Consider the following 26124-nt stretch of genomic DNA (forward strand, 5'->3'; position numbering starts at 1 on the left):
TTCAATGGATATCTGCTAGAGCTGCTCCCTCCGGTTTCCTGAATTCTACCGTGGGGGAGGCTTTCACACTGTTTTTGCATGGTGTATCATGTCAGTGATGGGTTTCTTACCCATTCAGTTTATTTTAGCTGTCCTTAAAAATCACTTTAATCACTCCACTTTTGACAGAAGGCATCTCTGACATTTGACTGGACCAGTTAAGTGAGCCAGCAGAATAATCATTTCAGTGCTGACTATTTGATATTGCTCCAGGACCCTGATGTCTGGACTCTTGTCCTGCTGATTCTCACTGCAAGGGCATGAAGACAGCACAGAGTAGCTGATGGAGACACTTGACTGCAGCATGCCCTAAGCTCCACCACTGAGAGAAGTGCAGCGCACATCAACTTCCTTCTGAAGTCAGTGACCCAGAGCATCCTTCCAGAGATCCTGCTGAAATCTCCCCAAAGTTTCACGCTTTACTGTCTCCAGCTGCCTTTCATTAGTAGTCACGGTGGTATAAGGTGTCCCGCTGTGAAATTTTCCTGCACATTTTTGTTGCTGTATTTTCAAAGCACAATTCTGGTTGACACGCTCGCTTTCTGCCAAAGCTAGACTGATACAGTACCACTGTGCTCTTTATGTTGATATTTGAGGCAAACCTCTGATCAAAATCATCATCAACACTATTAATAGTGTACCACTTTAATTTATGCACAACCAAAGCGCAGTTGTTGCCAAATGCCCTTTTGTGGAACAGCAACCCTGCAAACTTTGGTTTAGCTCTGAAGAGGAAGGCTGAAAAATCCACCCTTGATAGGGTGATAAAACTTACCATCACTGATTATTACCTCTAAATGTATCACAGGTTGCTGCATGGAAGATGGTAACTGAAGAACAGTGCAAGGAAAAGCCTGTCTCCATGCTATTTTTAATTATGAAACAGCTCTGGCGTTACCAGGCTATCGTGGGATGATGAGCAGTTTTCACAAATGTGTCTGCGACGGGAAGTCTGAAGACTTGCTCAGCTGACAGTGCTGAAGTTTGTTCGCTTGGTTAGATTTTACTCTCACCGCGTCCCTTGCGGGAGCTCGGCCACACAAATCATAGAGTCACAGTAAGACTCTTCCAGAAGCTGGAAGAAGTTACAGCCTACAGACGTTGCATCGCCCACATTTGCCATCTCTTGTTTCTAAAGTACGACAATGGCTGCAGAGTGTTGAGTTTCTGAGAAACCATCTCCTCATGCCAACAGCAATAAACATTCCTCTGCTTTGGCCACAAAGCTGGAATGTGTAGAGAGGAATAACACTGGTGTCTGTTCTCTCACCCTCTGACACTTGTTCAACAATCCACTCCAAAATCATCAGATTATACACCCAACCCCCAAAATGTTTCGCAAAGGGGTTTTACCAGCTGATAAGTTCCAGCGAGATGAGCCAGAGTCGTAACAAGAGGGGTCACAAGCCAGAAGGGCCATGCAGCATTCTGCTGCCCAGCGTTGGGAGGAATTTGGAGATTACACGGTGCAAGGTTCAAATGCTTCTCTGCTCGGTACCCTTCTTCCACTGCAGAGTCACCCAGATGTCCAGGGCTGTCTGGATCTAGGCAAAGGGCAGTGCTCAAGAAGCATTTTTAAAGATACTCCAGTGGGAAAAACAAGGCTGTCCCCGGGCCTGCGGTGAAGGAGTGTCCCAACTCAACTCCTCCCCAAACCAGACGCTTGCAGAGATCATTCCTGCCTGACTTGTCTGTGACTGGAAGCCTCTGCCCTTACCACTGCTTTTCCGTTGCTGGAGGAGTTCAGCTGTCAAAAGAGGATATAGGAAGCACAATACTGCTGAAAAGCCTGCGCATTAGTTGACAACATCAAGATACATCTGCACGACGCTGGGTCTGTTCCCCTGCCTGGGGCTGTCAATACTTGCTGGTACAATTGATTCCATCAGGGTGATGATGACAGATATAGATCGTTCCCAAGTGCAGCAGATGCATGTGATCTAGCAGTTTTCATACCAGACTTCCTTTCCCAAATCTGAACATAGATTGTTTTTAAAAAAGAGCAATGCAGTTAAGAGCTGAACAGCCTGTTAGGAGCATAATACCTGCACTCCGGTATTAGTGCTTCGCCTTCAGAGCTGCAAGCAAGCTAAGGGCATGCAGCAAGATGTCCACATCAGGATAGTATGTAGGAGTTTTGGAGATGCCTCTTTAATAAAGGAAGACATAATTATATGCATATTCAGAGGGACATTTTCTCAATCTGGTTTTCTAGGTTTCATGTAACAGAAATTCTGTACAAACACTGTTTCAATTAAAGGCAGGAGCCAGAGTCACTTATCGAGGTCCCACCTTCCACTTTCAGACAAGGTACATGCAGGTCCTCGACTTGCTGCAGGGGAAGCAAATGGTGGACCCCATCAGTGCACACGGAAGGATTTTCAGGGAAATGCCAGCCCACTCAGCCATTTTAGATCCCTTCATTGCCAGACCTGTGATTACCTTGGCTCTACCACGTCTCCTCCTGCCCCACCACCTTCCCCCGCAGGAAGCAGTGCCTGGAGGGGGCATGCAGCAGCAGACCTCGCCGCCTCTCCAGACACCTGAGGCTCAAGGCTGGCTGCCCTGCAAACGTGCAAGTCAGGAGGCTGGAGACAGGCTCTGTGCATCCTTTGCAATGGTCTGCAGGGAGGTATGACCGCCAAGGTGGGGGTGATCCTGCTCCGTGCCCTTTTGGTGGAGGTGGCAGTAGGTGCCTCACAGCCCCAGGACTCACCGACGTGAGGCACTCCAGGGGTAGCTCAACATCGGGGCTGTCTTCAGATTTAAGGACAGGAACCAAGATAAATGTCTGATCTACCCTCTTGCAGGGCTGGTGCACGTGACAGCAGGTTACCAAGGATTGCCATATGATTTCTTCAATCTGTTTTCCCTTCCATTTGAGTTTTATTTGTTTGATTGTTTGTTTGTTTTTTCCAGTCATTAATGGGGTCACCTGAAGACTGAAGGGAAGTCTGAAAATTCATTTAAATGACCTTCAAGGAATGTGAACTGCTTCAGGAAATCTGCCTGAAGTTTCCACCATAAGCTGGTGAGCAGGCAGATGAAACGTTGAATTGTCATGCACTGATATCTACACGTTAAATTATTCATCTTAATTGGTATCTAAAGCTTTGCAATATTTGTTAATTTTATAGGAATATATTCATTTTTTTTCTTTCATGGAAGCAAACAGCATTGAAATATTAGAAAATGAAATAGGAAAAAGGATATGTTATGCTTCTTGTTGTAAGAGTATTCACTGGAGACACACAAAGTTTTAATGTTAATGTCTCTGCATCGCTACTCCCTGCATGCTAAAATAGGTTTGGAAATGCTTGAAAGGTTAAAGCTTTTGCAAATTATGAAACCAGACCATTTTGGAGCTATAAATCCTGCTCATCTGGGATAGTTGTTCTTGTGTAAAACCTCATGTTTTCTTGAGAGACTGAGCTGAATATTTATGCTTAGAACATCAAACACGAGGAAGGCACAGCGGTTCACTTGTCTGCAGTGGGTATTTAAGAGTTTACTGTTGATAATTAAATCTAGAAATTATAATTAGTCACTTATCGAAACTGGAGTGCCCAGTTTTTCCTCATTTACCTCTCCAGCACATAACTGGTGTTAGCTCACTGGTTGCCCTGGAGCAATGTCTTTGTAAATCCAACTGTTGCCATTTATTAATTACGCCCCGGTGGCTCCCATGGCCCCTTTTCTTTGCCAGCACAGAAACTCCCTCAGACAGGTACACTTTCTGGTACAGGAGCTGATAAACCAAAACTGGAGACTTTGGAAAGCGCCTGCCAACAACCAAGGCATTGGCCAAAGCCGCCACCACCTTGAAGAAGGGCAAGGCTGATCCGTCAGCAGAGGGTGGCTCACGGCAGCACAGACACCCTGCTTGGAGCTGGCATTTGGTTTGTTCACAGGCAATGGACAGCAGCCTCGCTACAACTCACCCCGCTGGTATAAGGTGAAATAAACGTACCTGGGCTGGGGAAAGCGAGGATGAGGATGAGGATGGGGAGCCCAGAGGACCATGAGTGAGGTTGTGAGCCAGCAAACAAGCAGAGGAGGGGAACGAGCATCCTGGCCAGTGGCTGAGAAGGTGTTTGAGGATGGCCTCGGTGCCAGGCGTGGCGAGAATACGGCTCAATGTCTTTGAGGAGTGCACGGATGGCTTTGGGCGGCTGCCGAAGCACAGCCAACTGTGATCAGCCAGCGGGGATGGTGTTTGCCAGGAAAATATCTGATGAGGCAACCTTTCTGGGCTTTCGGGCATGCAGAGGCAGAAGCACCGGTGCATTCTCGGTGCTGGTGCTTTGTGCTGCTGCAGCAATACCCTGCAGCTGCAAATCCCTCTGACCAGGCAGCCAGACACTTTCCAGGGCCATGCTGAGCCGCTGCAGCAACACCGCTGCCGGCCTGTCCTAACACACAACCCAAAGTCAGGTGAAAAGTTAGAACAGCGGACAAAGGAGAAGCCCACAGGTGTTAGGAGGGTCTGGTTCTCAGTTCAGGCTCAAACACCTGAAGGAGGAAGCTCCAAAGGCTTCCCGGCACTGTGGAGGGCTTGGAGGAGGCCTGGTGAGGTGCCCAAGCCCTCCAAGGTGCATCTCAGCCCAACGCTGTTCCCCACAGCCACCTGCACCTCCCCAGCTCCAGCTCCCACCCCACCATCTCCCGACGCCGTTATCCATGCCCTGCAGCATCTCGGGAGATGTCCACACATGTACAACCCTTCACCACGGCAGCCCAGGCCCACGCTTCCCAAAGCAATGGCGATACCACAGAGAAGATGTAGCCCAGACCTCTCCACTGCCATCTGAAATGCAGCCCCACGTATTGTGTGCCTCCTGATTCCTGTTCTCGTTTTCCAGGTTATGTCAACACCTTAACTCTCACAAAAGAAATTCTGGAGAAACCTTCTGCTTTTGCCAAATACAGTTTTGTGTGTTTTTCATTTCTTCTTAAATAAATGCCTTCCTCATATAATGAAATAAAATCCAGAGACAGGAAAAATAAGAAAAAACAATCAAAAAATCCCCCAGCCTCTCCACAAACACCTCCAAAAACCAGCAACTATTTATGGCTCTTGTGATTCTGATAAGTCAGAGCAGAATGTATAGATTTATCGATTTGGTTGTTGCAGGGGGATTTGTAAACATTTTCTTGGCTCAGAGCAGGATTTCAATGTCTCTCTTGGTCTTACTGTTGCTTTCCAAAACAGAAACAAAATAATTCAAGCCTTTGTTTTGGAAGTTTAACCTGTCATGTACCACCCTGGCCTTTCTGCCACTCCTGGACTTTATGACTCACACGGTTTTGGAAGACACGACAGCCCGTTTCTCCCTGTTTTGTCTTTCACATCCTGCCTCTCATTCACCTGAACAGAACACAAGCAGAATGCACACACATAAAAACATCTGAATACCGACAAAGTCACACCCACATCTCACCATAAAAACAAACGCCTCCCTTCAAAATTGCATTCACCCACCTGCAGAATAAATTCTGCTACTGTCTTCTCCTGAGCCCTCGTTTCTCTTTCACCCGCAAGGCACAGTTCAGCAGCTGATGACAGCACATCTGACTGCCATCCTGGTAGATAACACTGCACAGCAGTGGAGCACCCGGAGACTGATGCCAGAAAACACAGAAGAATATTTAATTCACAGAAGAATATTTCACACCACTACCAGCGTTGCGGTTGGTGGTGTACTGCAGAACACCAGAAAGGAAGACTTTTATTGTTACTGCTGGGAATAGAAACTGTCTGTGGCATCTTGCCAGGGATCATCACCTCCCGGCTGGGTCTCCTAAATATACTGTGACACAGAGCCACTGCACCAGCTTCAAAAATCCAGATGCAGAAGTCTTGCACTGAGCCCATCCTTCTGTATTTGAGCGAGGACACAAGGGATGGGGATGCAGAGAAGCTCTCGAGCCATGCATCTAGGAGCCTCTTTACAGGAGAAGTGCTCCAGCACTTTACCCCAGACAAAACTGATTGAAGGTCTTGCTGCCATAGGCAGCATTTTGTCATTTGTAGCAGAAACAAATAATAGTCTTGAACCACTTCTCACTCCTGCTCTCTAAACCTGGGCTGACTACTTTCCTGTCCAGAGACATCCAGTCTTGTCACACCAAGGTGGAGAATGAAGTCTCACACAACAGCTCTGAACAAGTTCAGTTCCTCCTCCCTGTGTAAGGTGAGTGGAGAAACTTTTCCTCTGGAGGAAGGTGAAGGTTTTGCTGTGTGTGGGAAACACCTGAACTGCTACAGCATCCCTGCTCAGCAGGAGCTGTCAGACTGCCTCCACCTCCCCTCTAAGACGAGCATCCTAACATCACTAAAAATAGAAACTAATGGTTAGGTTTTATACAAATAACAGCTGGAATAAGACATGGTTTAGATACAGAATTTTAGATCTTCTAGAGGGAGGAAATGGATTGAAAGGAACCTGTTTCCCCACAGCTAGGGTTCCCTTGCAAAGCTGGTCCTCTCCTCCCATGTTACTTAATTTTATAGTGTCTATAGCAGGTGTCTTCTGCTCTCGCCCAGGCAAAGCTTAGTTTCTGTTTCCTTCCCATCACCACACAATAGGCATGAAAGGTTGCAGTTTTTGCTTTTGTGTGCATTTGTATGAGTTAAACAATTCATCGCCTAAATTATTACAATTTTAGACCCAAATTGTCTTAATCAAGTGCTTACTTAAACACTTTATGCATTATGAAATGGGAGAAGCAGGCTCAGTCATCATCCCAACAGCACCCACAGATCCTGGTCCCCAAGGAGCCCATTCACCATTCCTATCCCGCCCTGTTTTCACTGAGATCTCCCCAGCTCTGGCTGTGCTACGCAAAGGCAGCGCATTGCAGAACTTATCGCTTCCTCGTGTGTCCAGTGCAGAGTCTGCAGATTCCACAGCCTGCCCACCTAGCAGTTCTGTACTTCTCTTTCACAATTTAATTAGTAGCGAGGGTCGCGCAGGGTCAGGCAGCAGCATGGGGCTGATGTGAAGTGTGAAGCGTCACAGAGGTGCGACAGAGACTACATCAGCCCCGCCGCCCCCCCGTCTCTGCACACAGGGGTACCCCCCTCTGCCTTCAGCCGGGCTTCATCTTCCTGCTCCCAAATCCGAGATATCAGTAAACAGCAGGAGCCTCCCTGCTCTTTCCAATCAGTGTAATTAATTTGTAAACTGAGGGAACATGCAGGTCTGTCCCTGGTGAACCACCCTGTCATCTAGTGACTCCCGTTAGCTGACATCAAAGGTGACTGTGGTGCTGCCCTCACCCACTGCTGGTGGTAACTGGAGTGGGGAGAGAGCCCCATCTCATACGGGCAGCCAAAAACTGCTCTGGCATTCTGCCTGCCCTAGGGAGAACTCTGGCTGCACAAACAGCTGCTCAAAAGCAGCCAAAGAAAAGGAAAAAACTAGAGAAAATAAAAAGTAAAACAAATGCTGCATGGGAGGACAGGAGGAACAACTACAGCTGTGACCTAAGGTCAGGGATACTTAACTGTACCTATTAACACACAGACATAACCTTTGCCTCTTCTCTGCTCCCGTCTAGCTGTGTCTGAACACCAGAAGTTTCATGTAATGAGCTCTGTTCACCATCTTCTGAACAGTCTCCAGAATCCGTGATCAGCCTGAAGGCCTGCTCAGCTTTTTTTGTCTGAGGTAACCATTGTCAGTGCTATCTCCACATCCACCCACTGCCCTCTCTGTCCTCCTACAGAGGATGCCGAGGGATAAAGACACATCTGGTTGCTTTCGACCTTGCCAGGGGTACAGGATTGTGTGTGGTCCTTCATCCTGAATTTTCTTTCTTGTTCTCTAACCTCAGCAACATACAGTTTCACCAAGTTTAACTCATGGGACAGACCCAAGCACTCACTCAGCAACCAGCTTGTCTCAAGGCTGAGCACTGGGGCGAGTAGAAAAGGGCTGTCCTCCGCCTGGTGAGTTTCCCTGCTCGCCCCTCAAAGCATCCCGCACAAGCCAGCTGATGAGGGGTTCCTCTGCCCACAGCATGGGGAAAGGTAGACCCTCGGCTCTGAACCTACCCGTCCTTCCCACCCCTGGTCCCAGGGGTGGGGGTCTCCCTCTGTGGGAATGACAGAGCTGTCCGTGTCCCCACACACCCCCGGCACGGCCGCACAGACATCCCCAGCCTGGTCTGGTGGGGCAGGAGGGTAGCAGCTACCAAAGCACCATGGGCCAGGCAATGATCAGTGTGGAGCAGCTGGGCTGAGTGGCACCACATCATCATCATCACCGCATCATCACCACATCATCACCACATCATCACATCACCAACCGTGGGCTCATGGCGAGCATGTGCTGAGGTAATGCCGGGGGGCGGGTAGAGATCATGGCTGCAGGGGGGCTGTTTTGGTGGGGAGGCAGCCAGCAGCAGAGCTGGTATGAATCACTGCCAATTACTGGGATATCTAAAATTACATGAAACATCTACGCATAGTCTGAAGAATTACAAGCTAAGTACCAGGCACTTTCCTCCCCGGTGCCAGAAAGCTACAGACATGAGCTGGTTTGGTTTTACCCGTTCCAAGCAAAAAATATTATGATCGCTCTGCCAGCGTTGTCACAGCAAAACATGCGGCCACTGGCCTGGAGGCAGGAGCCAGAGGCATCTGTCACACGGCTCTTCCTCTGCCATCACTCTGTTTCACCAGGCTGCTCTCATGATTCTCCCTGATATGATAAAAACATCATCTACTCACATCCAAGTGACTTTCAGACCATGTGTTTCTGGGCCTTGACACAGATGGACTTCATTCCCTGACCTGATGATCTCGTGGACAAACCTCACTGGTAAAGAGCACAGTCACACCTCAGGAGAAGTGCAGATTTTTTGTATTGGCAATTTGCAGCTGCCTCCCTGGTGGCAGCACTGAACCCATTTGCTAGGGGATTTCTACTTAGTATTCATAATAATTTGCCTCACCTTCAGAAATAATGCCACATTAAAAAAACCAAACTTTTTCCTGATATATTCAGGTTAATTGGAAAGTGTCAATCTCATACCACGAACTGTGGCCTAGGATGAAGAAGGTCAGTGCCCCACATCCTGTGCTGCTGAATGGAGAGGTCACCCTGGTCCTGCTCTGGCTCTCCCCATGCCCCGGGCTCCTTTCCTCATCCTTCTCCTTACCAGGGTGCAGGGCCATGGCCAGCGTCCTGTGCCCTGACGAGCCCCGGGAGCTCCTGGGAGCTGAGGCTCCCGTGTGAAGGGAGGTTTGGCTCTGCTGCCCCATGGAGAGTGGCCACCAGTGCCATGACACTGATCCCAGTTCCGGCAAAGGCTTCCCAGGTTCATCTGGTTAAGAGCTGCTGGTGTTACTGGGTCACGCATCTCCCGGAGCAGACACATGCTCAGCCATCGCCCGCTCACCCCTGGACAGGCACCTCGCTCTCCTCTTCACGCAGAGGAGTCTTGCTGAGCCGGCAGCGATTTCCCTCTCCAGCAGCTTTCCGGGAGATGCTACAGCACTGAGGCCACGTCCCCACCCGCCCTCCCACCCCTTTGCTGGGACCGTGCAGGCCAGCCTGACGCATCACCCTCGCTTCCAGCAGCTCCCGTCAGGGCATGCACGGGGCAGAGCCAGCCAGGCACCGCCTGTGCCATCCAGCCCCCGCTAGCCCTTTGACCCTGCCAAAACACAACCTGCAGCTTATTATTCAGCAGACAGTGCTGGTTTCTGTAAGCGACACAGCAGCACGGCACCACACCCCGGACTGACGATAGCCCCCGCGGCGCTTGGGCAAGGGGGGACTGTGGGGGCAGAGGCGTGTGCGGCGCGTGGGACCATGAGGAAATGACCATCACAAAGATGCTTCCTCTGTGCTTTTCATAACCTGCTAAAGTAACACCATAGTACTAGTTTCTAGTAAGACATACACTGACAGAAATGCTCTGAAAATTATTAAAAATAAGCCTATATATTTTGGAATAGCTAAATGAATAGGAAAAATGCAGACTACGGCTCTCACTGCTTTACAGTTAAACACATACAACATCCTTGTTACAGGGTTTATCGCTACATCTGTATAGGGACAGTTATAGGACTAAAACTTAACAAATCAACATCTTTGATGAAGGAAATGAGGAGTCTTCATGAATTTGAAAAAAAATTATTAGATTTTCTATCATCCGTAAATGTTTTGACCCCTTTACTGGAAATGTTTGAGGAATGAATTTACAAAAAGTATTTGTAGAAACCACACAGAAGTATGCAAAACAGCAAATGGAGCCAGAATATTCTGGGGACTGGAGGCACCCTCAGGGCATCCCTGCCCACATCCTCGGGTACTGGGGGGGGAAAGATCTCTTCTAGTCCTTGCATTATAGATTTAAAAAAATGTAAAACTCACTGAGAAGATTATCTGAGCAAAAAAAGAACCTTTTTAATAAAATTGCACATCTCTGTCGAGAAGCAGAAAGACAATAATTTAACATGCAAAATCAATTATATCATGGAAATAGCAAAGCTCGTGAATGCAATGTTGTTAAAAAGTGTTTTCACATACTCTGTGAAGTAGCTGTAAAAGCAGATTGTGAGTTTTTAGAAACATGGTTGTTAGCAGATGAAATCTCAGCCAGTAGTAGGCAACAGCCAAGAAGTAGGAGCATTATCACCATCATCCCTAATTTAGGAAAACATTCTTGAAGAAATTGCTCCAGCCAAATATGTGTAACATTTGGTTTCAATTTAAATCTCACCTAAACCAATACGTTATTGGCAAGGCAGGGTGGAATTTGAGATCTTTGGTCTTAAAACTGTTGAGGTTAAGTTTCTCTCAGTTTGGCAGCCACCCTTTTGTAGATTTTTAATAGGATGGTGTGAAGTGAAGGCTTTGTGTGCCTTTTGGGGCCTAGCTTTCTTCTCAGGCCTCTCAGGGGCAGGATAAGGGCTTTTGGCCCCAGTGTGTCCTTCCAGCCTTGGGGAGCATTTCACCCTCCAAAGCCTCTGTGCCACAGAGTCCTCCCACCTAATTCTGTGCCTCTTGCAGTGCAGGAAATGGCTGCCTTAGCTCAGGCTCTTAGGTGGCTCATTTTGGCTTTCCATTCAAGCTCTGGCTTTGAGAACACCCATCAGCTTTCATATCTTCAGGACAAATTTTGATTTTGATTCATGCTTTGTTATGGAGATTGCCACATTGCAGAACAATTAAAAATTAAACATCAGCAATATGGCAAAGATGAAAATACAGCTTCTGTCTTGGGGACAGACAGCATTTCCCCATCATTCTGAGACGTTTTGCAATACCTGGCTCCCTCCTGGGAAGACAGGCCTGTGCTTTGGTGTCATGGACAGCAGGTCCAGGGGTTCCTCTCTGCTTGGATGATCCCACCTGCAGGGTCAGGCTGCAGGGTGCTCCCCCCCTCTAACCGAGGACTGCGACTGGGAAGCAAGAGGGACCTGCTGGAAAATGCGTTTCTTCCCATTCACTGCAATGGCCACAGTGCAAGCTTCCCCCCGAAACAGTCTGCGTTTGGCAGGTCTGCTCCAGCCTGGCACAGAGGAAGGGAAGCACGGTGCAGCGTTTCTTCAGCCAGCACTCACCAGCAGGCAAGGAGAGGGGGTCAAGCACCCAGCCGCTGCAGTCTGGGCAGAAACCTCTGTGTTGAGGCTGCGGAAGGCTTCCCTGGTGCAACGTGCCCACAACCAAGCACCAGCCAGAGCAGACGTGCTGCTGGCAGAGCAGAGTGTGGACAGCACAGCCCTGCAGTGCTGCACCGCTTGTGCACCGGCGCTGGAAACCTCCAGGACCTTCGCTCTGAGCGGTCCCGGTCAAGGTGATGAACCAGAGTAACACCTACCTGCGAGCTCCGAGCCGAGGGCTTGAATTGCACATTTCCTACCCGGAGTATCTCAGCCCTCTTAACTGGCTACCTCCCACCCTCTCTTCACATCCCACAGCTGCTAGTGTTCCTTCATTTTACTTTCAGATGGTAGCATTTCAGCAAGGATAAAGAGACACAAGTATTAATATGTTCATGTGGTCAAAGCAAACATTACAAAAGGCAGTAAAAGCATTATATGGCACAAAACTATTAGTGATGATTCATATCGACAATTGCATATGAGAATCGCACACGCATATGGAAATCAGAAAACTTAAAAGCTTCACCTCTACCAAAAACATGGTGGTGTTATGTCAGTCTTTCATACTTAGTTCTGCTTACCATTTTTGAGAAAAGTTGATTTAGAAATGCAGTGTATCCCTGTACCTCAAAGGAACTTAAAAATAAGAAGCAGGTTCTAAAGTGTTAATACATAGGAAGCTCTCTGCGACATAAAATTACTAATTTGTGCAATGACTGCATAATTAATACTTGGTCTCATCTCATTCACTTTTAAATGTATTCCCACATTGCATAGAAGTTGTTGGCTAATGAACTAAACAGTTTGATGTTGATGAATCACAATTTTGCCTATCAATATTAAAATATTGCCAGAGGTATGTTTTCCAGTTTGGGTCATGAAAGTTTAAATTGTAATACTGTCAAAAATTTAGACATCATGTTTTCCCAAGCCTCAGTGCAAAATCAGAAGAGTCAAAGTTTTCTTTTCAGATCTGGGGTTTTTGGACTATTTTTATTTGCTTTCTTCCATTCAAGCAGTGACATGAACATAAGGTATCTTGCAAAACTTCAGACTTATCAATAATAGCATCTGAAATGGAGAAATCCAGTTACTCAGGAAACCTCAAGTCAAAACTAGTTTGTTCCTTGGACTATGATTAATGTGGTAAGTGATACCAGATGGTAAATGCTTTGAGAAGCCTCTGCTCTCAAAAGAAGTGTTAATTACTTTCAAAGCTGCAGCAAAAGGATAACAGAGAAGGAACAGGTCCCAGCCCAGCGTTAAAGAGACACCTCGGCACATGGTCTCTGCCAGCAGCCCCGGCAAGGGACCCCGCAGGGCTGGGTGCTCCCCCCAGCACTCACCCCCAGGCAGGACCAGGCTCTCCGTGATGGCTCTTCTGGGGCAGCTGATGGCATCCACATCACCCCCCTTGCCTCCCATGTGCCACAGAAGCCGCCTGCTGCCTCCAGAGGAGGAGGGTAACTGCCAAAGACAGACAATAAACCCTCCATGGTCTCTATGATAAGAGTCAGAAAACACAGACCTAGCAAGAGGTGAGCCACATACTTGCCCATATTTTGGCATCACAATGCCTTTCCGGCGCTCTGCTTGCCGGCAGCCTGGCAACATTCATCGCTCTGACTTTGGGGGCAGGCAACACTTCCCCATTAACCACACGCTTCAATCCTGGGCCGGGCTGGTGCCGTGATGTTCTCCACGCAGCACCGTGGGCTTTGCGCTATTAGCGGTTTTCATCAAAGGGACTGTAAGAGGAGGAGACCATACGGCTGCTAAAAATTATCTGATAGGCAAAATACTTTGCCATGAGCTGAGCATTTCATCAGGAGAAAATGGAATGAGTTACACCCCTGTTAATAGCTTGGGAGACCACTGAGGGATCTTCTTGCTCTCCATGGCAGAAGCCACCTGGACCTTCCAGCACAGTCCCTTGCAGGTGCACTCATGCCCTGTACATTTTTGCAGACCCAAACCAGTGCCCAACAGTAGCACAGACCCAACAGCACAAGTACATTTTTCTGCACATCTGGGATAACCATGGCCCCCGTCCCATTCCTGGAGGTACAGCTGTGTCACCATGGCCAACCTTCACTGCAAAACCATCACTGGGCTCTCCAAGGGAGAGGCTGTTGGCGTACACTGTGCCCTCTAAGGCAGCCCTGGCCACTTCAGCACCAGACATCCCTCTTCTTTATTGGCCAATAAATTCCTTACACACCTGCAAGTCACATAATCCTCCTTCCAAGTCTCTGGGAATGGTAAAAATGCCCAAGTAAAATCCACCCGAGGCCCAGAGTTACAGATGAGAGCCCTGGGCAGGGAGGGCTTGGAGGGCAGGAGTGGAGGGGAACAGGTCTGAGCTGCAGAGCTAGGGGTAAAAAAAACAGGACTGCAGCCTGACCCAGAGCCACCCACAGGGAAGGGGAAGAGGCTGAAAACACCTGACTGCCTGGGGAAGACTGACTGATTGCCTGGAGAGCTCGGGCAGGTCTGGGCTAAACCAGGAGATGGAGGAGTGCAGTTAGATAACGACACCAGCAGCAAGGAAAAGGTGCCCGTTTTGCTGAGATTCACCACTGCTCCAGCAGCCGCTGGTGGCACAGCCCTTGCTGAAGTGATCAGCAAGATCAGCTGTCCCAAAGCCAGACAGGGCTTCTGGACCAGTGCCCCATGTCACGGATTAAAGAGAAAAAAAGCCACGAACGTTTAAAAAGGCAAGATTAAGGACATTCAAAGAGCATCATCACTGCCTTCCTGAAGGAAGCCAACTTAGTATGTCAGATGGAGACTTCTCAGAGGTACAAAAGGAACAGCTCAAAAATTATAAAAAGGCAAAGCAGATTTGAACGCCCAAAGCAATGAGAATTGCTGTTTCATAACGAATTTTCACCAGAGGGAAGAAAACCAAAAATGCAACTGCATCATGAGGTACTACAAATAAAACACCGGCAATAAATGGAAACTCTCTGTAAAGCTCAGCAGTCCCCAGCGCCTGCGAGCTTCGGCGGTGATCGCTGTCATGGCACACAGCAGCAACGGCTGCTTTGTGGAGGGCAAGCCAAGGAGACCTTCAGGTGCAAACAGGAACGCGACAGGATCTGATATCAATGGCAAATGGAGATCTATCAGGTTGACAGCACACAATCCACAGGGAATTGGGAGGGCTTCTCGCACCTATTTAATTTAAAACCATAAGTGAAGACTTGCTTGGATTATTTTACAAGTAAAAAGAATAAGTCTTAAAAGTGAGTCTGATGAGAGGTCTGCTGCTTCTGTAATTTCACTGCTCAAAAGGTCACATTGCAGAAAAATCAGTTCTTCTAAAAACACCTATAGAGGTGAGCCTCTGGAGTGAGTGCAAAAGTAAAGTGTTGTTAATGTACACTTAACCTCTACACCACTGAGAAGGTAATATCTGAGAGCAATTGTACCAACAGCAGTCTTGAAAAATGTGAATGCATCCCCCCCAAATGTTAGTTAAAACTTGAACAGTCCCCATCGATACCTTCGGGGAATGCACTATGGGTCCAAAAGCTCTGACAGTAAAAGCTGCATTTGGAAAAAGGGTCAGCTCTTAAATTTCACAGACCTTGTTCTTGTTCTTCCTCAATATGGTGAGACAGCAAAAGCTCCTTGCTTGCACAGCCCAAGCAACATCCAGCAGAGTTGAAGCCCTTCAGCAGTGGCAAGAATGGTGTTGCCTGACCTGCCGTGATTTCCAGCCACCAGCCCAGCCTTGCACAAGGCTCAGCTGAACTTCTGCTGAGACATGAGAAAGCAGTCTCCTCCTGCGGTGGGCTGACCTGGGCTGGAGGCCAGGTGCCCGTCACACCGCCCTCCTCAGCAGGATGGGGATTGGGGAGTAAATAAGATGGGAAAACACTCATGGGACAAGATAAAGGCAGTTAAATAAAGCAGAAGCAAAGGCCACGCATGGAAGCGAAGGAAAACAAAAGATTTATTCTCTGCTTCCCATCAGCAGGTGATGTCCAGCCACTTCCCGGGAAGCAGGGCTTCGCTACACGCAGCAGTTGCTCCAGAAGACAAACATCGTAAATAATGAATGTCACCCCCCCCTCCTCCTCCTTCCTCTCAGCTTTTATCGCCGAGCAGACGTCACACAGCCTGGAATATCCCTTTGGCCGGCCTGGGTCAGCTGTCCTGGCCATGTCCCCTCCCAAGATCTTGCCCACCCCCAGCCCACTGGTGAGGGGGGATGTTGGGGAGAGCCTTGATGCTGTGGAGCACTGCCCAGCAACACACCGGTGTGCCATCAACACCTTTCCAGCTACCAGTACACAGCACAGCACTCCAAAGGCTGCTGTGGGGAAAATTAACTCCATCTCAGCCAGACCCAATACACCTCCTCAGAGCACAGTGAGGATTTCAATGTACTGACCTCTACAGCTCCCATATATAAAGAAACACTGAAGACTCTCAGAAAAATCAAAGCCCGAAGGACATTCCAGTACTGAATGCTAGCATTTGCATTACAGCCTGCTCCCACACCTGGTGAGATATTTTGGAGCAGGTACTACTGCAGTCCTGGGCACTACTGACAGGAGCTGCCTGGAGAGCTTCCCTAAAGGACTGTCAGACCAGAAAATGAGGAAAAAACCGTACAACAGTGTCACCAGCAGTGATGGTTTGTGCAAGGCTCCAACGAGACTGCTGTTCTGCATCGATATCAGCTGATGCCACACTCCAACCACTTCCAAGGGAAGATCCATTTCACTGTTGGGATCAGCGTAATGCACTGGGGAAGGTGCCTCTCCTGGACAAATTGCTACACAGTAGGAAGAAATAGTGGTGGGGTCTTTATTCTAGAGATATGTCGTGGTGCAGGGCACCTTTGACAATAAAGTCAGCGCATGCTGCTTCCTCTAGCAGGGCAGGAGTTTTCTTAAAGCCCTGGCTTTAAGATTTCTGACCTCAGCAGAGGTAAGACCCCAGACAGTGGGAGTGATGGTATGGGGAACAGACTCTCCACAGCCACTCTGTGATAAATTTGATTTATTTCAATTCACATTGCCAGCTACATGGTCCACAGCTGGTGCCAAGGGTCTGCACTGCGAGAGCCGGTGGCTTTGCTGTGGCCTGCGTCGTGTTCCTGATGCCATGTCCCGCCAGCCATGGGGCACGGGCTGGGCCATTCCCAAAATATGGCTGCAGCACACCTCTCACGCTCTGACCCCACAACCACCAGTGATGGGGAACATCCCAGCCCGCTGCGCCATGCAGCATGGGGAGGGCAGGGCACAGAGCAAACCGCCCGGGCTTCCATCCTCCACACCTCAGAAGTCACCTCCCAGCACGGCTGCGGAGCCCCCGCACCTTTTCCTTTGCTGGCTGCTGAAGAGCTTGCATTCAGTTCCCAACAAACCACTGCTTCACTAACATCACTGGGGTCTGCGTTGGCTGGTTGTTGTTAGGAATATTTAGCGCCCAATTCCCTCTTCAGACCCAGCTCTGCAGCAGAGACTTCTCAGCGACAGAAATGAGTGCAAGCGCTTAACCAGGCTAAACCAGCAAACCACTTTTGGAAGGATTAAGGATCTTTGAACTGACTCTGTGGAGAATTTCAAGCCTCAGAATTTCACTCCTAAGGATATACTAATTCATATAAAACTTCATATAAATCTCAGAGATTGATTTAGGAGTAGTCAATTTTTGGTTACTTCAGGGATTATCTTTCATTGACACTATTACCAACATGGTAGTGGCTACAGGTCCTCCAGACACCTTCAGGAAACATTGTACAGAGTACTGACTGTGCTAGGAAAAGACCATTTCCATCCCAACTGCTCACCATCTAAGTACATCAGATACAAACCAACGTGATATATCAGCTTGTATTTAATGTATTGACTTGAAAGATTATATATTAACTAATGCCTTCAAATATCTGACCTTGCTCAATAGCACTTTATGAAGTAATTTTAGTAAATAGAAACTTAAGACAAACTGTGACCCTTAAAACCAAAAGCAGTAGTTTTGCAAAGTGCAAAGCTGTCAGACATGTCAGAAGGCAGCCACAAAGACAACGGCTACACTGAGCTGAGCAATTAAAGGTGGGGCTGAAGAAGTTCACAATGCAGCAAATAGGAACTTCACGAGGGTGAGTGTTGAAATTATTGGGGTGTAATGTTTCGCAAGGAAGAAGGACCAACTGCTTGGTATCATCACTCTTCACATGAGACTTCCCCATCTTCTGAAGCTCTGGGATCTCTCACGTGCTAGCAGATATACTGCACTAGCCTGATTTATCATACAAGAAAGTTTGCCAGTCATGAATGAGTAATGAATCAACAGTTTGTCCTACTGTGCATTTCAGCCATCTTTCAAAGAGAGCGTCAATAATAATGTTATTGATTACTAAACCCAAGGAAAGAAGGAAACCATAAAAAGTCAAGATACAGATTCTTCTACCGGCATTTGAGTCACAACAGCTCTGACCCCAACTAAAATAAACCCACCCCCCACCTATACACCGCATTGAGAGCGGTCACTGCTCACCAGGATCCTAAAGGAAATGTCCCCTGACAAGGTGAGGAGCAAATTCCCCCCCAGCCTCAGACCTTCCTCTTCTATGAACCCCTCAATACACCACCACCACCCCTTCCCCAGCTCTCAGCTGTTTAGAGAGACGCCCCGTGACAGAGTCTGCCATACCCATGGTGAGCTGCTGTGCTGGTTACTCGGAGTCAGCCATCCACTTACGTGTCTTATGTCTAGTCTGAGTTTGTCAGGTTTTAGCTTTCACTGACTGGCTTTTCCTAGACTTTATTTCTGCTAGATTAAAAGAGCTGTTAAAAGATGTTTATATTTCTAGCTGCCAGCTCTGCAAACCTCTCCAAGGCTCTGACAGTTGAGCCAAGTTTCTTCCTGCGGATAGGGGAAGCATGAGCTCCAAATAATAGACTTCATATGCTAAACTTAATCTTCAGTGACACCTGTGCAAACAAAACACCTTCAAAGGCATTGCTAGAATATAATTGACCAGACATGCAAGCGGAAACAACTGAAGATGCAGGAGGGGCCGACTTGGCTCACTGCTCCCACTGCACGGGGTCTGCAGCAGCACCAGAATTAAAAAAAGTACAGACAGGTTTTGTGTTACTTGGAAATCAGGGAACTGCTCACAGAAAAATAATATTTCTCTGAAAAGCATCCTTTGTAGCATGTTAGTGCATCCATCTCTCCCATCAAGAGGCGATCGACCCCAGTGAGGACATGGGGCCAGCCCTGCGAGGTTGCACCCTGGTGTGACCGTGGGGATGGGGGGTAGCGGTCACCCCTGCAGAAGGCGAGGGGACAGGGCACAGGACAGCATGGGCAGTCCTGCCAAGGCAATTCCCCCAAACCCCTCCCACCCAGTTTGGCCCAGCACAGCTGGAAGACAAACCACGCTGGGCTCCCCAGCGTGCCTGCACCGCAGCACTGGGAGGAAAGAGCAGGCGAGGTTCCTGCCCCAGGGCCACTCACTGTTCACTCGCAGCATCACCCCAGCAGACCCAGCTTCTCTCCAACACTGTGATTTCCAGATACTTATGCAGAGAAGCACAGTATAGCCAATTATTCTGTGTTTGTGACTCTGAAATGCCCCGTTCAATTGACAAATTGACCAGAAAAACAAGCGAGGCACTTCCCATCTTCCCCATGCCTTTGAGTGCCAGCTCGCTCCATGCGCCGAGCTCTTCTGCAGCAGGGAGAGGAGATCCTTTGAAACAGGGAGTGAAGTGTTACCTGTACCTAGAAGAAATCTTAATTGGATATAAGAAAAGATTTTGTATATTCAGTGTAAAGGAGACTAAGCCACTTAGAAAAGGATCAAACAAATCCTCTGAAGTGGGCCAGTATCATCTGATCAGCACTTGGTGTCTTCAAACTGAGAAGAGATTTTTTTCCTTTAGCCTGAGAAGGAGATGCTCTAGTTAAACTACAGGTTTGGAGCCTATTGTGCCCATTTATGTAAGTGTTAGAGTATTATCCCCACGGCAGGAGTTGCTAACCTCGTATGCAAAACCAATCCACTGAAACGATTCATGTGGTTTAGAAGACAGAGCTGGGGGATGCATCGCAGCCTGTGAATGAAGGAAAGGCTGGTTTCATCAGGCTCAGGACACAGGAAACAGGACAGTGTTCCCTCCTTGTCCTCACAGCTTTTGCCACTTAGACCGGGGAGCTACAGCTGGGCTTTCAGGATGACCCACGGATCTGTGGCTAGCAACAGCACCAGCACATCAGCCCCCAAAGCCCCCTATGGCATGCTGCTCCCAGCACCAGAGGCCTCCTCCGCAGCCTGGGATGCCAAGGCACAGCTCCTGAGCTGAGTAATACGAGCCCTGCATGTCTGGCACCATTGTAAAGGTGGGATGAAGTTTATTCCAGCATCCCAAGTTCTGCCTGTAATTTGCCATGGCAGGAGCTGTCCCTCACCATGTGTTTTTTGGCTCTCAGCACCATGGCCCCTGCACAGAGCTGGGCCCTCTCAGCACCCAGGGCTTGCACAGGTGGCAGGAGGCACGCAGCACACACCCTGCAGAAACAAGGATGCCTCTTGCCAAGGGACCAGCTCACCAAACACAAAGCGGGCACACCCACAGACATTGCCAAGCTCCACAGCAAAACCTCTCCTCCTCTAACAAAGCTGGAGCTTCCGCCGAGACCTCTCTTTCCTGGCTGAGCAGCTCAGCTTTGTTTCAGCAGAGATGGTTTCCTTCGAGAAGGCTTGAGCTCCAGCCACCCTTGCTGGCTCCCAGGCTCAACAGCCCTGGTAGAGACAGAAATCATCAGCACAGGAGCCAGGTTTTGCCATTGTGAAGGCAACTACCCATGCCCAGGGACGAGCCACATCTCCCAGCCCGACAAGCAGCACAGGAGCACACCGGCCAGAGCACCCAAGGGTGGCTGATGGGGTGCTGAGCCAGTCCCCGAGCCGAAGGCTGCCACCCTGACACCAGGAGCACTTCCACAGGACACAGCGCAGGAGCACTCAGCCCAGGAGTATCACGCCTGTCCTTCCAGGAAAGCCAGCCGGGCTTCTGAGGTCAAGAATTCAGCCAAAGAGCAGTAGAAGTCAAAATACTAGAAGAGAGTTGAGGATGTTCAAGCCTGTAGGACAGAAACTTGGTGCTGTCAAAGAAGAGGGAGCCTGAGCCCCTGGCAATGACCCTTCTCATGTCAACAAGTGCAAATGAACTGTGCTTAGAGAAGAAAAGAAGCAGCAGCACTTCTCTGCATATGCAGAAGTAAGTGCACTAACTGGCCTAGAGGAGATTTCAGTAGGTGCTATCTTTTCTGGGCACTGACAGTAGATACTGCAGAAAGTTTCATTAAGACCTGCCTCCCAGCTCACACACCTTCCCCACCTGCACACACAGAAGCCCCACCTAGCAGAGCTCAGATTATTTATTTTCATATATGCCAATCTTACAGCCTGGAGATTCACCAACTTTTTGTTGCACATACCCTGACCCCTCCCAGGCCCTCTTCAGCCTCAGAAATCACCTTTCTAGAGAGCCTAAGAGCAAGAGATACTTACAAATTCCTATGCAAGCATGAAGCATTATTTTGGAATAAGCAAGCCTCACTACTATCTCCTGACTTACCTTACAGAGGAACACAAGCAGGGCCTGAAAAACTGAGAGAGAGAAAAAAGGCAGCTGTACCCAATTTTATAGAAGGCCTTTGTGATTGGTAATTGCTGAGTCAGATGTATAATTAGCTGATTTAACTCACCTGTGAGCAGCCTGGCCCCCACGTGCCTCTTCTTAGTAGCTGGGAGCGTGTTTATAGGGTACTAGAGCCCTTTGTGTGTGTCTGAGAGCAGCTCTGGGAGAGGCTGATCCCTCTGCAGGACACGCTCCCCAACAAGCCCTTCCTCTCGCAAGGTATCAGCCCCATGCTGCCTGCCCCAGGGCAGGATGGTTCCCCAGGACCAGAGTGCTCGTGGTGCTATGGAGCTGCCAGGCCTGTTGCACCATCCTGATTTTGGAAGAATGGGTTTTTCACTGTTGCAGCAGTATCAGCACTGCAGTGTGTCAAGAGTCAGACTCAGGGGTCCCACGGTGGGCTCCAGGGCAGCTGGCATGGGCCTGCAGCCAACTGGGAAAGCCCCCGTGGCTCGCTGGCCCCCATGGCTTGTCAGTCCCCGTGGCACACCAGCAGGGGCGTGAGCACGGGCATGGCAGCTCCTGCTCCTCCTCTGGCCCTGGCACTGCCAACCGCCCAGCTCTGTTCACACTTCCCAGCTGTCCACAGCCAGCGCTGGGCATGCACATTGCACTATTTGCCTTCCCGATGTCTCACTAATAGATAAAAAATTGTCTTAGTTACAGCCTGCCACAGAGCAGGGCTTTGTGCGGCCATCGGGTAATGACACTTCATTTGCATTCACACCTGAGGTTCACCCAGTCACGTGGCAGCGCTTTATGTTTGTCGTGGCTTGGGTTTCTAGAGACATGTGCAATGCTCTGTAATTCATGGCAGAATTTGAATTCCACTGGCATTGCAAGCTATTTTTAGGGCTTGGAACTTCTAAAATCATTATGGTGAAATGGTAAGTCAGTATTCATCAACATATATGTATATAATTGTTTAATGGAACCAAGGTGCAAATAATTAAGAAGATAAAATAATGCAAGGGGTTTAATCAAAATGTCCTAAGTCACTTAGCTTGGCAAATCTTTTATCATTAATACGTATTTAACTCGGTAACATCACAATGAAATAAAGCTATCTGTGAGGCTCAAGAAAGGACCAAGTTAGCCTGTTTTACCTACTGCACAGATGATTAAATGGCAGCACAGTGCTCTCATGGGAAGTGGCTGAGTTTATTTCCAGCATATAGGAAGGCCGGACCGGAGGATGCCTTCTTCCTCCCGCGCTGTTCCACTTGGGTGCCAGTGACATCACGTATCTTACATGAGATAATCACCTTTCGGCACATCGAACAATTTAACCAAGACCTGCATGTTCACTTTATAGGTGTTAGGCCCAATGGTGTCCAGGAAATCCTTTGGATTTAATGATGACTAAAGGTAGTTTTAGTTATGTCATTCTCATGCTCATTTTATAATTCCATCCCTGATATCAAAGCACTGCGCAGAAAAGACACGTAAGAGACCCCAACCCCTAGATGTCTAACAGAAGATGAGCAGGCAAAGAGAAAGTTAGTGATGGGAACCCTGACCGAGGTTTTAGAGCAAAATATGGGAAGAGTTTGCATGGGGATTAAGGATTTTGTATTCCAGTAATAGCTGCCAAGACTTCTGGCATGAGCCAGCTCTCATTGTGATAGAAGCAGCACTTGTAGAAATACCAAGGAAAAGCGTGCAAAATGTTCTGATTTTAAAAATTGGGGAAAAAAAGTGATGGTAAAGGGCCTGTTTCTGATTATAGGTGGGAATGGGAAAATCAGGGAAAAGAAGTTTGTCCAAGGAATCTAGTGCTCTTCCCCCACCTCAGATCCCTGCATCCTGCCCGTGTCCTGAGATCTCACGGTGTTTGTCGCAGGGCTCGGCGGCTGGGCTGAGCCCTGAGGTTTCCCTGTGACTTATCTGCACCATTACTGCATTAAAAATGTATTTATTTTCTTGTTATGAAGATTCATGAGAGTAAAACTCATAACAAGGTCAGTGGAGAAAAATCTTTCTCCTTTCCTGTCCATTGCCCAGCCACGGTTCTGCGTCCGAGCTCTCGGAGCAGGGCTCTTCCCTTCGCTCCCCAGTGCAGAACTGGTTGGAGATGAGCAGTAGCTGACCCTGCGCAGGAGGAGCGATGCGACGGCGACTGGCAGTGAGCGCCGGGCCGCATGGCGTGATGGTGAGCGAGGCGTTTTGCCCTCTAAACCAGCATCTTTTTTGTATATACACTGTAAATGTAAGCTGCAACTTCAGACCAGCATTCTGGTCTTTGCTGAAACGTTTATATTAAAAAGCCATCCGACACCCGGCTTTCTCTGAAAATGCATTCGCTGAGGAGATTGCCTCATTTAAGTACCAGCTGGAGACCAGACTCCTGTATACAGATAAACTGAGCTCAGAGGCTACTGCTTTATGATGGCACTGCATCAGGCACGGGTGATTTTCTTTTCTTTCCTTTTTCTTTTTTTTTTTAAATGGACAGTATGACATGCTATCTCTTTCTACTAATCTGAAAAACAAAGAAATTGAGCCTTTCATTCCCTTACAGGAATGTTAAAGTCACAATTTTCCCCATATTACTCTGGTATGAACCTGCCAAGTGGCCTCAGCATTGAGTCATAGCACTGGTTTTGCCCAAAGTGGACAGACATCTTTTCAGCCACTGTGGTTTGTTATTCTTTCATCTGCGCTTTGGCTAATACACTTCTGAAAATTAGCAAAGACTCTTTTAAATTCTAGCTGTAAACAAATTATTTTTGCTTGGTCTCTTTTCCATAGGCCAAAGGCACCCACAGGGCCGTGTCTGGTTTTTGTGCTTGACATTGACTGTTCCTAAGGCACCTCCCAAGCCCTCCAGCAGCAGCTGGAGTTTCCTTCCCCACAGCGGCCAGAGGCCCCGCAGCCGCGGGAGGGTGGGAAGGGGCAGAGCTCTCAGCCTTTCCTGGGGGATTCTCTCCGCTGGGGGTGCAGCTCTGGTTTTGCCCCCAGCATTAGAAGAATCACAGTGATACCAATCATGGAGCTGCCGCTGCTTCAGAGCAGGCACGGCGCTGCGCAGGGGTTGGTGCGTGTGTAAAGGAGGACAACTGCCAGGATCGCGCTTTTTTTGAAATCCCACGTCAGCTTGTAGAGCATCATTTCTAGATAATGGTAACAAGTCTCAGCCATCGCCTATCAGTTCTCAGCGCAATTAATGAGCCTCTCCTGTGGCGTTAGCAAGTTAATATGAATACATCAACTGCCAGCTAGGCACAACCCCTGCTCAGCACACACGCAGCAGTGCTTGGGGAGTTCTGCAGCTCTCACCACGCAGTCTGTCCCTGTCCCTGCCCCTGCCCCTGCCCCAGCTCCAACTCAGGTCTGATCCCTTCAGGCTGATCATTAGAGGAACACCTCAAACAACTAGCACCAGAGACTCTTCCGAGCTGAGGCAGGAGTTATCTATTCAATGACACCCCGCCAAAAAAAAACAAAAAAAGAAAAAATAAGGTGAGAGAGGTGGAGAGGGGAAGGCACCCTGCTCCTGCCCTCACCTCCCTGGGGATGGGACCTGCTCTTGCCTGCAGTGCTGCCTGGGGCTTGGCCCGGGGTGGCCATTCCTGGTGGTCCCCAACTCCTTGTCAGGGAGGTGGGTGCCGGGAGCGTGGCTGGGGGGAGGGCAGGTGCCTACAGGGAGACGGGACTGATCCTGCGGCACACAGTCACCAACGAAACCGCTGCAGCACAGACGCCTCCTCCTCGTACCAACAGCAACAAGACATCGGCACAAAATGTACAAAAGCAATGCCAGGCATCTGAAATAAGCACAGTCAAGTTAGTTTTTATTGTTCTTTAAACCTAACTGCAAAATTTCAAACTAATATAGACACAGCTTCAGCTTCAATTTCTGCAAAAGAGATGTCCTGCGTGCCAGGGCAGAGACAACTTCTGAAGATGAACAGGGATGCCCTGGGAGCACAGAGGCCAGGGGCTCGCCTCTGCACCTTAGTGCGGCTCTGGAAGCGCAGAATAAATCTGGTGTGAGGTGTAAGATTACGGTTCTGTAAGACTATGGCTCTGTGGCCAGAGAGCAGCTGTTTGCAAGAAACCAGTGTTTTGCCCAAGCTGGGACGTAGCTTTGGCTGGGTGAGGACTCTGCTCTTCAGCGAGCTAAGGCGGACAAAGGCACCTGGGCTGGAGCAAAGTCCTTTGCAGTTCAGAAGCGAGATCCTCCAAGGCACCAGCTGCTCCTTCCAGCAGCACCAGCTAAATCCCCATGCTAACACTTAAGCATGGGCTGGGCATGGCCAGAGCGTGCTCCGTTTTCTACCCTTTTTATTTTACTGTCTGTCTGAGCTCCAAACAGTCACTCCACACAAACAGCCCCCAGCCAGCCCCAGAGCAGGGCTGAGGGAGCACAGGTTCCCACGGGCCATACCTTAACTTTATTAATTCTCACTTTTCTTAGGACCAGAACTCTGTTGGTTCCCAGATGCCACCGTGTTTGACTCATTGTGCCATCTCTTACGCTCTTGACAGACACAAACGGCACAGATCCATATGTCAAACAGTTTGGTGCAGCCTGATCACAGGTTTTACATCAGTAGATGTGGAAAGTTTTAAAGGATTTGCAAAACATCAGTTCTGTGGCTGAGTCTGTTCTTTATGTGTGTTCTGCTTTGCATCTGGTTTCCTATCAAAAACCCTTCAACAAAAACAGGGTAAAAGAAAACCTCAAATGACAAGATGACTTCCTAAGCTCTTAGTCTTTACATAAGTTAACATAAATCAGATAGTGAGAATGATTATTCATACCCTTAAAATATGCTGTAT

This window comes from Strix uralensis, chromosome 4 (assembly GCF_047716275.1).
Source record: "Strix uralensis isolate ZFMK-TIS-50842 chromosome 4, bStrUra1, whole genome shotgun sequence".
NCBI classification, from domain to species: domain Eukaryota; kingdom Metazoa; phylum Chordata; class Aves; order Strigiformes; family Strigidae; genus Strix; species Strix uralensis.